Below are 14,554 nucleotides of genomic sequence, written 5' to 3'. Positions count from 1 at the left end.
CTAGGGTTACAGAACATTCCATTCTTTTCTATCCACTCTAAGAAATGTTTGACCAATGTCTCAGACATGTCTTTAAATTGTAAACAGGAGCAATGATATTTGAAACAGCAGCATACTAGAATAACACTGGCAGGGTATCTAAATAGATCTCTAGATCATTTATAAAAATATGGAATAGATAGGGTCCGCTTACGCTACCTTGAGTAGTACCTTGATTCAATAATTTCCAATCAAAAGAAATATTATTGTAGCAAATTCTTTGGTTTCTACCTTTCAAAACACACGGGTATAGTTTAATTATATATGGATTTAATTGGAGATTTCTCAACTTTCTTGCGAACAAGAATCAGAATACGGCAATTGAATTTTTTTTATTGGTTGATTGAAAAAGTGATGGACTCAACACAGAAAGTGTGTTTTTCTGAAGGGATCGATCGATCGATGTTTTAACAGTTTTTTTTTTTTTTTGCCTTAATTAAAGTTTTCCATTGTAAACTCCCAAACTGCCACTCGATGCGTGGAAAACATCCAACCAAAGCCACTGCATAAAGCAATGACGGGAAAATGTTTTTCATGAAACGATGGATTACTGTTGTTCCTGCCAAAGACGTACAAGTAGATATAAGTCATTTCATTAACTTGTTTGGAATAAAAAGTAGAAAAGAAGAAATTGTAGAGCCGGTGCAAGCGAGCGGATATGTAAATGAAGAAAAGTAAGATGTCAGAATAGCATGAAATAACAAATTTAAAAAAAGAAAAAGTTTGTGATCAGCATCAAAGGAGAAATCGAGATGTTTTTCTTGATATGTAAAGAAAATCGCGAAAAAAGGTTGTATGTTTGAAAACACAGAAATGAGGTGCGTCGCCATTCAAAGCCTTTCTCAGGCCACACTTTCACAATCTGCTTACACTTAAAAGTAAACCGTTCTGAAAATCCACACCCACGTCTAGGGTAATCCGAGAAGAAACTTCAGATGTTAATACAGAGGGTTTCCTTTCATATTTATATATGAATCTTAAGCTGCCCTGTACTTCTGTGATGCACTTCACCCAAATATTAGTAAGATGTCCTGGCCTCCGAAACCTACCGAGCTATGTGATAGTGCAGTCAAACTTTCAGAAGAACTAGATGCGTTTCTATACTCTAAACTAGCAACACACACACATCTCGGCGGAATATTCTGATCGCGTGCGGCGCCTTGTTACCTCTTTTGGCCAGGACATTATTTAAGGAGTTACGGCAGGATTACAAAAACCACCCAAGCAAATACTGTTACCGTATACCGAACAATGTTCAACTTATCCAGATGCCACACCGATTGGGGCATGAGATCGGTCCTTTGCCTGAAACTTTCAAGCCATATATCAAAGCAACACTCCCGTGGGGTATTATAGATAGATTGGAGGAGACCCTTTCTGGTGCGGGAACCAAAAAGCCAGTGGCTAGGATGGATTTAACATTTCTGTCCTTAATGAGGATCAACTGTCTCACTGGCTGTCAACAGGTATCTCCCGAGTATCGATGTGCCTGCTAATGACATGGCTACCGTTCACAAGGTTCTAGTGCAGTCTCTCAAGGTAAAGAACACGCTCAACTTAAAGAGCATCGGCTTCGTCATTGACTTAACACTGTATGCAAAGGCAAGCGAGGGACAATGGAAACAAAGCGCAAAATTGAAAGATATGGTTATGAAAATGGAAGTATTCCACACAGCATGCACCATGTTGTCCAACACTGGCAAACGCTTCCAGGATGCTGGCTTGCGGGAACTGTGTGTAGAGTGTGATGTGATAGCAGAAGGTTCTATTGCAGAAGTTCTAAAGGGACTTACTCGTGTATGAAGCCCGATACTGATAAATCCCTTGATTCCACTATTCCTGGTAAGTGGAAAAATTTTCTTTACAGAATTTTAAAAAATTAAAAATGAAAAAATGAAGCTGTAAACAAATTTGTTTCTGTACTTCTAAACGTAGCAAACTTTACATAAAGTAACAAGAAATCACCTTTATAAAGTTATGTTTTTATAGACTCATGCATAATACAAATTTAACTGCCAACTGCAAGAAGAAAAAAAAATCAAGGCCTTTCTCTTTAACTTTAAAGATGACAAGGACATGGGAGGGCAAAGACATGATATTGAGGAGAGGAAAACTTTAAGTGAGGGTAAGATTTACCAAACAAAATTCATTAAGTTTCATGGCTGAAGAATTTCTCCAGTTTTCTAATTTGCTCAAAGCATTCCAAAATGGGAAATTCAGGCCAATCCCGCATGACCAAAAACCTATAAACAACTGACGACAACAATTTCTTCTTACTATCCTCACAGAACTAGAAATGAAGAAAAAGAAGACCCGAAAGAGAAGAAAGAAGAAAAATAATGAATCTCAGCAAGAAGGAAACGAAAAACCTAGTTAAAGTGTAGATGAAGTTATTAATAAGTGCAAAAATTATCATGCAATGTCTTCTATATTGAAATAGCCTTAACTTTTCTTTTAATACCTGTCAAAAAGTTATCTTTGTAAATGTGATGAGAATAAATGATATAAAGTTTTCCAATATGTATTAGTCGACTGTAATCGGGCCAGATGGTATTATTTGACAACATTTTTCAGAGGCAAAGAGGTCAACGAACTATAATTATATGCAACTGATAACAAAAATTTTTGTTTCAGTCATCATGGTCATTATGCACTTATCAGCGGCCGTCCCAGGGGGGGAGAGGGTGACCCCGGGGAACCCCTGGGCATTTGCAAAGGAATTTCCTAAGCCCCCTAACCAACAATAACATTGTTCAATATAAAGCTACCAATGCCCTTCCCCTGGGGACAAAGAAGTATGCTCTACTAACTCAAACAATGTAAAGCTCCAAAAGAATGTTATTTGCCACAAACTAAAACTTACTTCAACTTGTGTTTACTATACAGGGCTAGACAGGGCTCAAAGTTAAAAACATCCTATGTGGCTTTTTGCCGGCGACTAACTGGAAAAAGTAGTAGTAGTAGTAGTTTTTTTACATCTGTAGGTATCAATGGTAATAGCCAGTCACCATGGTAAGGATCTTTTATTCTCAAGATGGCGGCAATGGTAAAAATCCAGTGGGTGTTTTCCCATGTGTCTCGTCTCGGAGGTGCAAATGCACTTCAATGCAAAATTGGCGACGAAAGTCTATTCCCCCGTATGACCCCAGGGTCGATCCCCAGGATGGCGGCTGCTAAGTGTATAATTGTTAATCTCGTTATCTGTTTCTTAAAAATTCACAAACAATCACTAAATCAAAGCTCTCTTTCTAAAAATATCCTTACCGAAGCAATCTCATCTCTGTAATAATCTAGAAAATTTTCCTAAACATAAACATGTCAGAGCATTTTTCATAGCGAATTAGATTTGTCATTTTGATTTGCGTTTATTTTGATGAGATCCCTGAGATAAAAGATAGTTTACGACGAAAAAATTCATTTTAAGAAAGAAATGATCATGTACTTTTAGATCATGTATTCTATGAATACAGTTTTCATAAATTACTCGGGCTTTCCGAAGGAAACGCCCGAAATAAATTCGGGTTTTTTTGTTTTTCAATTTGAACCTTTGTCATCTGTAAGAACCTACTGCTATATAGTAATATATTTTTTTGAAAATTGTCTAGTACCATAACAACATTCATTACACTCTAGCAGGCAAAAATAAAAACAAGTAGACTTATCCATGATTGAAAATGACAAAATTGCGTAACGACAGCACAAATGGCAATAGGGCAGTCTCCTAAAGATAACTCCAGATGTGCGATAGAGAAAGCCCAAGTTCAAGCAGCTATGCGTCTGCTTGAAGGGAAAAAAAGTCTAAAACAGCAAAATATGATGAAATATTCCTTGCATAATGAATATGAAGTTTCAGCATTTAATTTTTATTTATCAAAATGTACATCTTTCATGGTTTTAATTTCTGGTTTCCCTCTTGTTGTGGAAAAATGAAGTAACCTTAGTAATGGGATAGGATCTGATTCAACCTTTGAACTTAATTCGACACAAATATCCAGTGCTACTTTATCTGCTGAAATTTATGCAAGAAGCTCTATAAAAATATCGGTTTAGGCCTTCCCTGCACTTTGTAATCCCAAGAAAAAGAAAATAGAGATTACCTTAACATATTGCAGCAAAATCCCAGCTTATCTTGAACCTAAAACTTTACCCTGGAAAAAAAACTATACTCTGCGCATGCGCAAAGAGCAAAGTTTGGCACACGAGCCTTCTTTCGCAAAACTACTCTCGTTTTGTCAAACGAGTCTCGTTTCTAAAAACGAGTCTCGTTTCTACAAACGAGTCTCGTTTCTACAAACGAGTCTCGTTTCTATAAACGAGTCTCGTTTCTATTCACAAAAAAACGAGTCTCGCTTTAAATCGTTTATCGAGTGACTTATAAATCGTGACGATTTAAAATCGACTCGTTGCCCAGAAACTGTGAGTGGATTTGTGTGTGTGCGTGTGTGTGTGTGTGTGTGTGTGTGTGTGTGTGTGTGTGTGTATGTACGTACGTTTATGTCTTTGGTGTATTTTTCAGTTTTTCATTTCATGAATTTATTGGTTACTTTTTCAAGAAATATTATTTTTTATGGCTTTCTCAATATGTTCTTAGGGAACGCCTTCAGTGTCCTATGTCTTAAATTATTTGAGATGAATATTATAGGCAGGTATCGAGGCTTGTGTTAGGGCAGTTTTAAGTGTAAGTCCTGCAACGTGGTAAAAAAAAACATTGAACGAGTATTATGGTGTTCATAGATTCGACTTAATCTAATTTAATTTACCAACTTAATTTACTCCATTTTCGCCGCATTCATTTTTTGCAGTGGGGAAGGACTAGAAAGGAACATACGAACGATACGTGCTAGTCCACCCTCCCACCCATCTCACCCCAGGGCAGGACATCCATCACACAGTAATCTCGTGCGTGGGAAATTAACGTCTCTTACCCCAACCCTGCAGGAGACGGACCTCCATTTATTCGTCTCTGTCCGAGAAGACCAGAATATCTAACCATTTCTTGATGTTATAGAAAATTAGCAAATTCTTCTCAGTTATTTCAAACCCTGAGTGTTGATCCGGCCGGGGCTCGAACCCTCGGCCTCCCGCACAAAAGTTCAGGCTCTATCCATCAAGCTAGCCGGGAGACTTAAATCACAAAGATTCTTTCCTCTAAAAATACGTAGGTCAATGACTAAATAACAATTATTATTCATCAAAATTTTATCCATTCCAACTTTGAAAAAACAAGTTAATTTTGCTTCCAGCGCAGTTTCATGCAAAATTCTTGAGGGATTTATTCCAGGAAACTACACTGCTCGTATGCAAGTAACTGTTATGGTGCAGTTATACTGCAAATGGTCTTGTCTGATTAAAGGAATGAAGTGGTGACGGTCTTTCATACTAGTTTCCGTTTAGGTTTGTAGCTAATATAACGCACGCTATGACCTTCTCAAGAAGCAGGGCAAACTAAGACTTTGCGCTTATGTGGTCCCTATGAGGGTTGTTATGGATGACTCAACTACTAAAAGACAAAACTCCCTCAAGGAGGGAAGGAGGGTCTAATGGTAGAGGGGGGTGGACAGTTGACGTTTATTTTTTGAAATGTCGTTTATAAAGGGAACAGGACGAACGAATTTGGCTGTAATTTTTTATAATGACGCGTTTGTAAAGGGCTGTTAATTTATAACACCTTTTATCGATAAATGACTAACGTTTGACGACACCCGAAGTGTTTTCACACCCGAAGTGAGTTATGTCGCTCACCAGTTTTACTCATGACTAGAAGTTAAAGGACTTTCCAGGAAGTATTTTTACGATGTACCAGAACTTTTATTTATAAACAACAGAACTTGACTCCAATTAAGACAAGTGTTTAGTTCTTAATTGAGGATCTCTTAGACATTTGACGGCTGACAATGGCTTGCTTATTTGACGGTTGACGTTAAAAGTACTGCGTTTTTGACAGTTGAGGGTTAAAAGTTTGGACATTTGATGGCTGACGGTTAACCCCATTGAGACCCTCTTTGAGGATTGTCAGGCGGTTCGGGCTCTATGGAAGCGAACTTTTTTATGTGAATTCTATATAATAGGAAATTTGTGCTCCAGGAGTTCCTAAGTTTGTGTCAACCTCTTGAAAAAAATCCTCCTTATTTCTGTCTTTGTCGTTGGTTCATTCGGTTCCCTAAAGTGTCCGACCAACATTCATGACATGAAGATTATTACGGGATGTTGTATGCACTGGAAGAAGGAAATGTGTATTTCCTTGACCAGGGAAATTAATTTTTTGAATTTAAATTGGTACCTTTCTTATGCATTTTGTATGAGCACTGATCCAGAAATGTCGGTTTTTTTTTCAAAAGCATTTGTGCCCCATCTGAATCGTTCTTTACAATTCTGACCAGCAAAGCCGCAGCGAGTGGATAAGTTGTAGCGTCTCTTGAGCATTCGGGCTTCACATGTGACTATTGTCATGCTAATAAATGGTGGTTCGAATGTGAGGACTGCTGTAGGAACTGCTCCTTTTGCGTGGCTGGTACCTATAGCAGTGGCACATGCAGAACATGTCCAGCAGGTGATACTTGTTTATCTTTTTTTTTTAATTCATCTGTGGATATAAAAATTAGTTAAATCAATCGACAAATGATGAAGCAGTATGACGTGATTGCCAATTGTTTGATATTAAGACAAAGTCTGGGGGGGGGGGGGGGGGGGGGCAGGTAATGAGCATAAACCCCGTCCAGCAAGTTTCGCTATAACCTGTTTAGCGAGAGTCAATATTAAGTACTAGTCTCTGTAAGAATGACACAAGTTAAGAAATAGAAATTTTGAGTTGCTCATTCCGCCGCCCAGTTAGCCCAATAGATAATGCCCTGGAATGTTGTGCGGGAGGTCGAGGGTTCGAGCCCCGGCCGGACCAACACTCAAGGCCTTAAAATACTCGAGTAGAATTAACTACCTTTCTATAACATCAAGAAATGGTTAGATATTCTAGTCTTCTCTGATAGAGACGAATAAATGGAGGTCCCGTCTCCTGCAGGACTGGGGCAGGAGACGTTAATTTCTCACAGACGAGATTACTATTTGATGGGTGTCCTTCCCTGGGGTGGGATGGTGGGATGCACAGGCCCCCATTTAAACCATCTTCAAGCTGAACTAGGTTGGCCTGTTTAAATATCGTAAATACATACATACATACATACATACATACATGTATACATACATACATACAAAAAATTGAACTCAGCAATGTTAATATTAATTTAACTTTCGTTACAAAGTTAAGAAATTATATTAATTTCTTTAAAACACAAATAATGAGTTGCTCTTAAATCGAAATATAGGTTCGCGCGACAAAATATTTGTAAAACTACAAAATGTATAAATTCCTGTAGAATTAGAAAGGACGTTCGCTCTTGAATCAGTAGACTGTTCATATGAAACATCTTAGAAAGCAGTAATTAGCGATCTCCTCATCCCCAGACTGGAGATAAATTAAGCGGAGTCTCCTTCCTGCTTCAAAAGTTGCTTTGTGTAATTTGAGAAGTTCCAGGAAGCGGTAGATATTGCGTTTGACCCCTTAAAATCTTAGATGTAGCCAGTATGACCTTCGATATATAGATTTCATCGATTACCAACCAGTCCAAATCTAGTTTAGGGAAGAATTTGCATTCAAAAGGACATTCTCATCATAAAGTTTCTTTTAATTAACTTCAGGTGGCTTTTATCAAGATGAAATGGGTCAGTCAAGGAAGATGTAAGAATTGTAGCACGGGTACTTATGTTCCAGAATCGCGTCATCCAGGAAAATCTCCCACTGATTGTCTTGCATGTCCATATGGTGAGGATCATACCAAGGTTTACAAATGGGCGATTAGTAATATCGCTGATGAGTATGAAAGATGCGCCGTTACAAAAATTTAAGTAGATAGTACAGTTCTGTCCCTTTATGCGTATGATGGACGATCTTCGCAGTAGATAGCGCTATTTAGGCAATAGCGAAAAACAGACCTGAAAAAAAAATCAGGCCTGTACGGGATTCGAACCACTGACCTCTGCGATACTAGTGCAGCGCTCTACCAATTGAGCTAACAAGCCAACTGAGAGCAGTCCGTTAAGCTGATTAACGGCCTGCTCTCAATTGGCTTGTTAGCTCAATTGGTAGAGCGCTGCTCTAGTATCGCAGAGGTCAGTGGTTCGAATCCCGTACAGGCCTGATTTTATTTTTTTTTCAGGTCTGTTATTCGCTATTGCCTAAATAGCGCTTTCTACTGCGAAGATCGTCCATCATACGCATCTAATACCGCAGTTCAAAAATATATGAACTTCATATATTTATTGTATCTCTGTCCCTTTAATTCAACAAATTAAAGGCATTGGTTTCTTTGGAGCTTTTGATACCCAAACCTCATCGGGGTTTTCCTCAGGAAATTCATTCCCGCGACCAGTGCATAACGGACACGCAAATGCACACCAAAACAGTATTGCGTTTCCTGTGACGGGAAAAGCTAACTTTATCAGGTGTTCCAGCAAGTGCTGGCCACTGACCAATGACCCGGCAGTTTCACCCTTGATCCCTGAGAGTGACAAGTATCTAATTTCTCCTCACAATATCAGCCCTGAATCATTCATTCATTAAAGTCAGGAGAATAAAGGAAATAATCGCCAACTGAAGAAACTCTTGATTGTTAAGCAAATTCTCCTAGTCAGCACCTTAGGAAATGCAAGGAGAACAGTATGGAGAAAAGGCATATTGATGTTAGCGTGTACAGGGTTAAGGCAAAACGTCTGTCTTGAAAGTCACTTTTGACATTTTAATTTATGTTTCCTTCATTCTCCTCGTTTTAATTCTTTCCTAATATTTTGGGGGGGAATTTTTTTAATTACCTCGACAACGTGTAAATACCTATAGATTTTCGAAAAAACAGTAGAGTGGACCCTAAGCCCTTTGGCTACTTGAACTAGTTACACTCAAATCGAAGATCGGTCTACATGATGCAGAGGATTGCCTTCTTCCGGCTATATTACCAAAAACCTAAATCCTAGTTAATTTGATGCATGGTGCATTTTCTTTCTTCCCTATAGGAACCCAAACTAATCAGACGGCTGGTTACCGTGCTTGCAGAGGTCTTCATAATTTCTACCGCTTGGATCGTTTCGGCCCTTGTACGCTCTGTCCAGATCATGGAATGAACTGTAAAAACGACACAGCGATATTGGACCTGGGTTACTTTTGGAAGTGGAACAACACGGATGTAATGGAAAATTACTCCAGTTTTGTGGCCAACACTTACATCGCCACACCTGAATACGACAAGAGCCTTATTACATTTGAAGGACTGTTATTAAAGTCCCTCAATTTCCCCTATCCTGACTCGTGCAAAGGCGAAATCAACTCATCTTGTAACACAGGATATCGAGGTACTCTCTGTGCAATCTGCTCCTACAACCACCACTTCCGATTTAACAGCTGCTTGCAATGTCCAAATATGTTAATCACAATCATCTCGTGTACGATAATTGTTGTCGTCTTTGTTCTTCTGTTTGCGTTGGTTCTTTGGGGAGACTCAAAACGTACCCAAGACAATCGTACCGTTGCAGATGCTATCATGTCTTGTGCCAAGATCGTGATTGGATTTTATCAAGTGGTTGCCGGTATTTATTCGGCATTGGCACGGGTCCAGTGGCCTGTGGTACTTGTCTCCATGGAAAAATACCTGAAGTTTCTTGAAGGAAACATATTACAGTTTGCACCATTAAGCTGCATATATCCCCAACTTCGAGTGGACCCATTTATCCAGTTTGTTGTAGCCATTGCCATTAACGTTACAGTTGTTTGTTTGATGCTACTGTATATATTCTTAAAGGAACTTTACATCAACAGCATGGATATCTTGATAAGCCAAAAGCTGCAGAAAATATCAGCCATTAAGAAGTCATGTTATCGGAACATCTTCCTATTTCTTCTGTTGTCTTACCCAATGACAAGTAAGAAAATCATAAACATCCTACCCCTGCTTGGAGTCTGTGTGAATGTGTGCTTTACCTATGACGATCGCGATTGCATATCTCTCCTAAAAGCTGATTATTCCCTCCGGTGCTTCACCACTCGACATAACGTGTTTTGGCTTATTGCAGCAGTATTTGCAGTATACCCTGTCATTTTTCCTCTCTTGCTTTTGTTTCCCATTTACAAATACCGCGAGTCTCGCACTGATAAAGAAATTGCTTTTGGGTTTCAAGTGTTCTTTGAAAAGTGTAAAGAGAAATATTGGTACTGGGAGATAGTTGAGATGTACCGCAAACCGACCCTCATTTCAGTCATCCTGTTGTTTGGTTTCTAAAGCCATTCTCAGATTGGCTTCGCCGTAATTGCATCAAGTGCATCAGGAATTTCTTACACTCTTTTTCGACCCATAAAAAGCAAATTTGAAGATGGACTTCAAACCTTTGTGCTTTGGATAATATTCTTCACCGTTTGCCTCGGTGCAGTTCATTCCAAGCCCACCATCAAGCAGAATCAAGAAGGAAACAATTCCATTTTTGTGAATATCCTGTTCGTAGTTCTGAACAGCGCCGTGTTGTTCACAGCCCTGGGTAAGGTTTTATTTTTAAAAATCCCTTAGCTCTTTGTTACTTCGCTCCGTAATCATTCTTTTATTTCCAATGAATAATGGGGTTTTAACCTACCCATCGTAGTCCTAAGGTGTGGTAGACGTTACTTTTTTTCATTAATTGTTATTGTTGTTGTTTTATTTTTATTTTTATTTTTAGTTTTCCTATTTCTTTTAACTACTTGTTTATGTTCGCTAGCATAGCAGCGTTAATTTTTGTTCCAGTCACATTCATATAGCCAGACATTTCTATAATCAAATTCGTCCATCATGCAGTATCTTTTTGAACGGATTGGTACATTCAGGAAGCCAAAAAACATGAAAACTTTGGAATACTGACCAGTCGATTATCCATCATTATTGATATAATTTTTCCGATATATCTCCATTTTAACAGTTAAAGGCCTCTTCCACCTGAAGTCTGCATGGAGAAATATTTCCCTCTGCCCAGTTGAAGGTCAACGGAGTAGACAGAAAAACTTAATGCTCGCCCAACCACTGACAGAGGAACGATTCTTAGTTATCAATGACTAAGCACTTTAATTGTTACTGCTATATTGTGATATTTTGTAGTGATAAACGTATTCAATGACTACTTGTTTTCACTTTTTAATCCTCGAGGGATAGGTTAGCTTTACCCATTAAAAAGAGTTGATAAAGTATTATCGCGCTCTTTAGAATGAATCTTTAGACGCATTACCTTCCTTTCCTCCACTGAATAGGAAGCTCATCTGTTACTGGAATTGTATATTATAGGCAGGAACAGGTCTGAACATTGCTCGATGAGGACCTTCAAGCTACCAGGATGCCGCTTTCGTTAAGGTCGAAGAACTATTTCTATAGTGGAAAAATTGTTATTATGTTATTCTTTTTACAATGGGACATAAAATTGTTCAATAACGTGCTAGGTATACAAGGACCATATATAATGTCCATATATAATGGTAGTAAGTCCCGCAATTTTGCATCTCAGTTCAAATGAGTGCCAGTTCAGATCGTTCATGAGGTTTGTAACTGTACCGGGTTTGCGCACATAGCAGTTTTTCACGGATCTGACGGCTCGCCGCTGAACTCCTTCAATATCTTGACAGTGTTTTTGAGTATGTGGATCCCACACACTGCAGGCGTATTCTAGACATGGGCGGACGAGGGTGAGATATAGCTGACCTTTAACACTTTCTGGACAGGAATAAAGATTACGTCTGATGAAACCAAGGGACAGGTTAGCCTTCCCTGTAATATTCTCTATATGGAAGCTCCAATTCAGATTAGAAGACAATTCAATTCCAAAGTAAGGATGGTGAGGTACAGATTCCAGTGGAAACCCGCTCAATGTGTGGTGATGGATGATTGGATTTTTTTGATCGATAAACATCACATTTTGGTAACTTAAAAATTTCCTGAAACTAAGTCACCTGGGGTTTGAAAATGGATCTTTTTTCTCATAAGGAAGGTTCTTTTGGTTTGCTAATTACAATATAACATTTCTGTGCCTCATGTTTGTGAATTTTTTTAAGGGAAAATATCTACTAAGTAACACGAAGAAACAAAAACATCTTAAAAATTGGCAATGCGTTTGAATCAGTTGTGATCAACTTTTAAAACTCTACGTACAAGCGTAAATTATCGAATAGAAAAGCCTTGACTGTGCTCTGTTCTGTTAAAAAGCACGCAGGAAGTGGCTTGAGCACAAAATAAATGTATGGAGAAGCACTCGACTACGTCTCGTGTTTCTCCCCAGCTCTGTTTTGTTTTTAAACACGAACTATATATGCTATACGAGTGTTAGTTGTGTTTGATTTTTATTACCATAAGTAAGGTTGCGATCTATCTAAGCGTGAAAACCTTTAAAAGGGGTGCAACGATGTGCAACTCGGCTTGTTACACGATTTTAGCTATAATGAACGCCTAAAACGTGTCAACCTGCTACCACTGGTTTACCGCAGAGAAGTCAATGATCTTTCAACTTTTATAAACTGAAGTGCGGGCATTTTAACTCTTCACTTAATTCGTATTTTGAATTTTGTTCAGATGAGAGATTAAGATCACATGCAAGTAATAAACTAAAATTAATAGATTCAGAACGGAACTTTTTAAGCGAACATTTTTTAATATGATTGTGTCTATGGAACAATCTGCCTGATGCATTGAAGACGGCCAAAAGTAGTGTTTCTTCTTTTAAGATACTATGCACTTTTTTTATAACGATAGGGTTTCGACCCTAATCACCCCTGTACCACCTGGGTTAAACCAGCACTTAGTAAGGTTGTTAGTTAGTTAGTTCAATTACTCAGTTAGGTAGTTAGAAGCTAGCTAGTTACATACCTTGATGCGTTTTATATATTCGTATATTTTCTTCATAATGGGTTGATTAGCACGTATGGTTCGTCAGTTCTCTTCTAACCTTCCCCACTGCCTTGTTATGTAGTCCAATTTGTTATTATTGTGTGTTCTTTTGTTTTGTTTTTTTTCCCATGTAATTGTAGTGAAATGCAATAAATTAAATTAAAACTCAGACTCTCAATTTCGTTTCCCCTTTGAGGATTTTCGTCTTTGCATCCGTCATAATAATACAAGTTACGGTGCTTGGCATATTTCCAAACCTTTGTTTTGTTCTTTTGCTGCTACTAGACTGCTCCCTTTTTCCGAAATTCCCTTTCAGTGAACGAAAAAAAGCTAGACATTGGCAGATGGCGAGACGGCTTTAGCTCATTTCCATGCTATAGACTTTGACAGAGCCGCCCATCTAATAAATGTCAGCGCACGTTGTATCCGAACTTTATTGCAATATTTCTATTCTTCGATAGATCATGAAGTACTGATCTCCCATGTTTAACGGGCATCAACTCACCAAGTGTGAATATTAGGCCAGCGTCAACGATAACTCCAAAAGTAGTGAGAGGCCATGGAGAAAACTTCAATTTTTTTGTCTTATCGCACTAGCCTGTGAAGAATACAAGAAGTAAAATGGTTTGAACGCAGGAGTCATGTTTGATGGTGTGAGTTTGATCTTCCGGGTGAGATTGGTACTAAGGATTGTTGGCCGTGGTAACGGCTGACTTTTCGGACATCTTCGTACTTCGAAGTCACCATCTGAGTTAATCCCCGTCAATAAATATTTACTTCCGCTGAGATTGTCGCGTCGAAACCTCAATCCATTTACGGACTACTCTCACTTGGATGATCGGACCTCACGATATGAGAATGCAAGTATTGACCTTATCGTGGGTTTTAATATTTGAAAACATGTTTTTGTGAGTCAGTTACAAACCAATTGAGGTAATGCAAAAAAGAAATGATAGAGAAAACGAACAAAAGCATTCGCTCCGAGAGGTTTTTCCCTTGAGTGATCCTAACTTGTTATGGGTAACAACTGACATCTTCTTACGCGCTTGTTCATTAGCCTGAGGTATTTCGAAGAAATGTATATTTTGGGCGGGTAAGAACCGATCAGCAGTTTGGGCAAGAACCGATTAAAACATGGGTAGAAATCAACTGCATTTGGTAACGAAACGGCTGTGAGCAGAAGACGACCGGAACGGATACTATTATTTACGCCCCCGTTGAGTTAAGCCTTGATTTATGACACAAAAGAAAAAAAAGACAAAAGAAACAGAAGCATCAGGTCCAAGCAGTCTTTCACAAGGATTTGTTTTTCTCTCCTAGGTCAAGGTAAGCCTTTAAAATTAAACTTCCCGTGCTTACGTACAAGCTACATTAGACTGAACACTTAGCAATCTGGAACATAACGAAAATAGAGTAAGGTTTTTGCCTTCACGTTGAAAAAAGAAAAAAAAAACCTGTTTGGTTTCTACTGTAAAGGGAGAAACGTGTCGAGGGATTTTCTCTTGCCGCTACCTCCACTTTCTAATAATCAACAACCGCTAGAGTTGTTCCTAAGCGAGTGAGTGCGTTGATTTCATGCT

The 14,554-nt window shown here is 38.6% G+C and overlaps 1 pseudogene; it reads left to right on the top strand.

Moving 5' to 3' along the window:
- Positions 1 to 6,441: 6,441 nt before the first annotated feature.
- LOC111318849 (uncharacterized) lies at positions 6,442 to 11,162 on the top strand (annotated as a pseudogene).
- The last annotated feature ends 3,392 nt before the right edge of the window (positions 11,163 to 14,554 follow it).

Source organism: Stylophora pistillata, chromosome 4 (assembly GCF_964205215.1).
Source record: "Stylophora pistillata chromosome 4, jaStyPist1.2, whole genome shotgun sequence".
Taxonomy (NCBI): Eukaryota; Metazoa; Cnidaria; class Anthozoa; order Scleractinia; family Pocilloporidae; genus Stylophora; species Stylophora pistillata.
The sequence above is the reverse complement of the archived record's forward strand: the minus strand, read 5'-3'. Positions and strand labels throughout refer to the sequence as shown.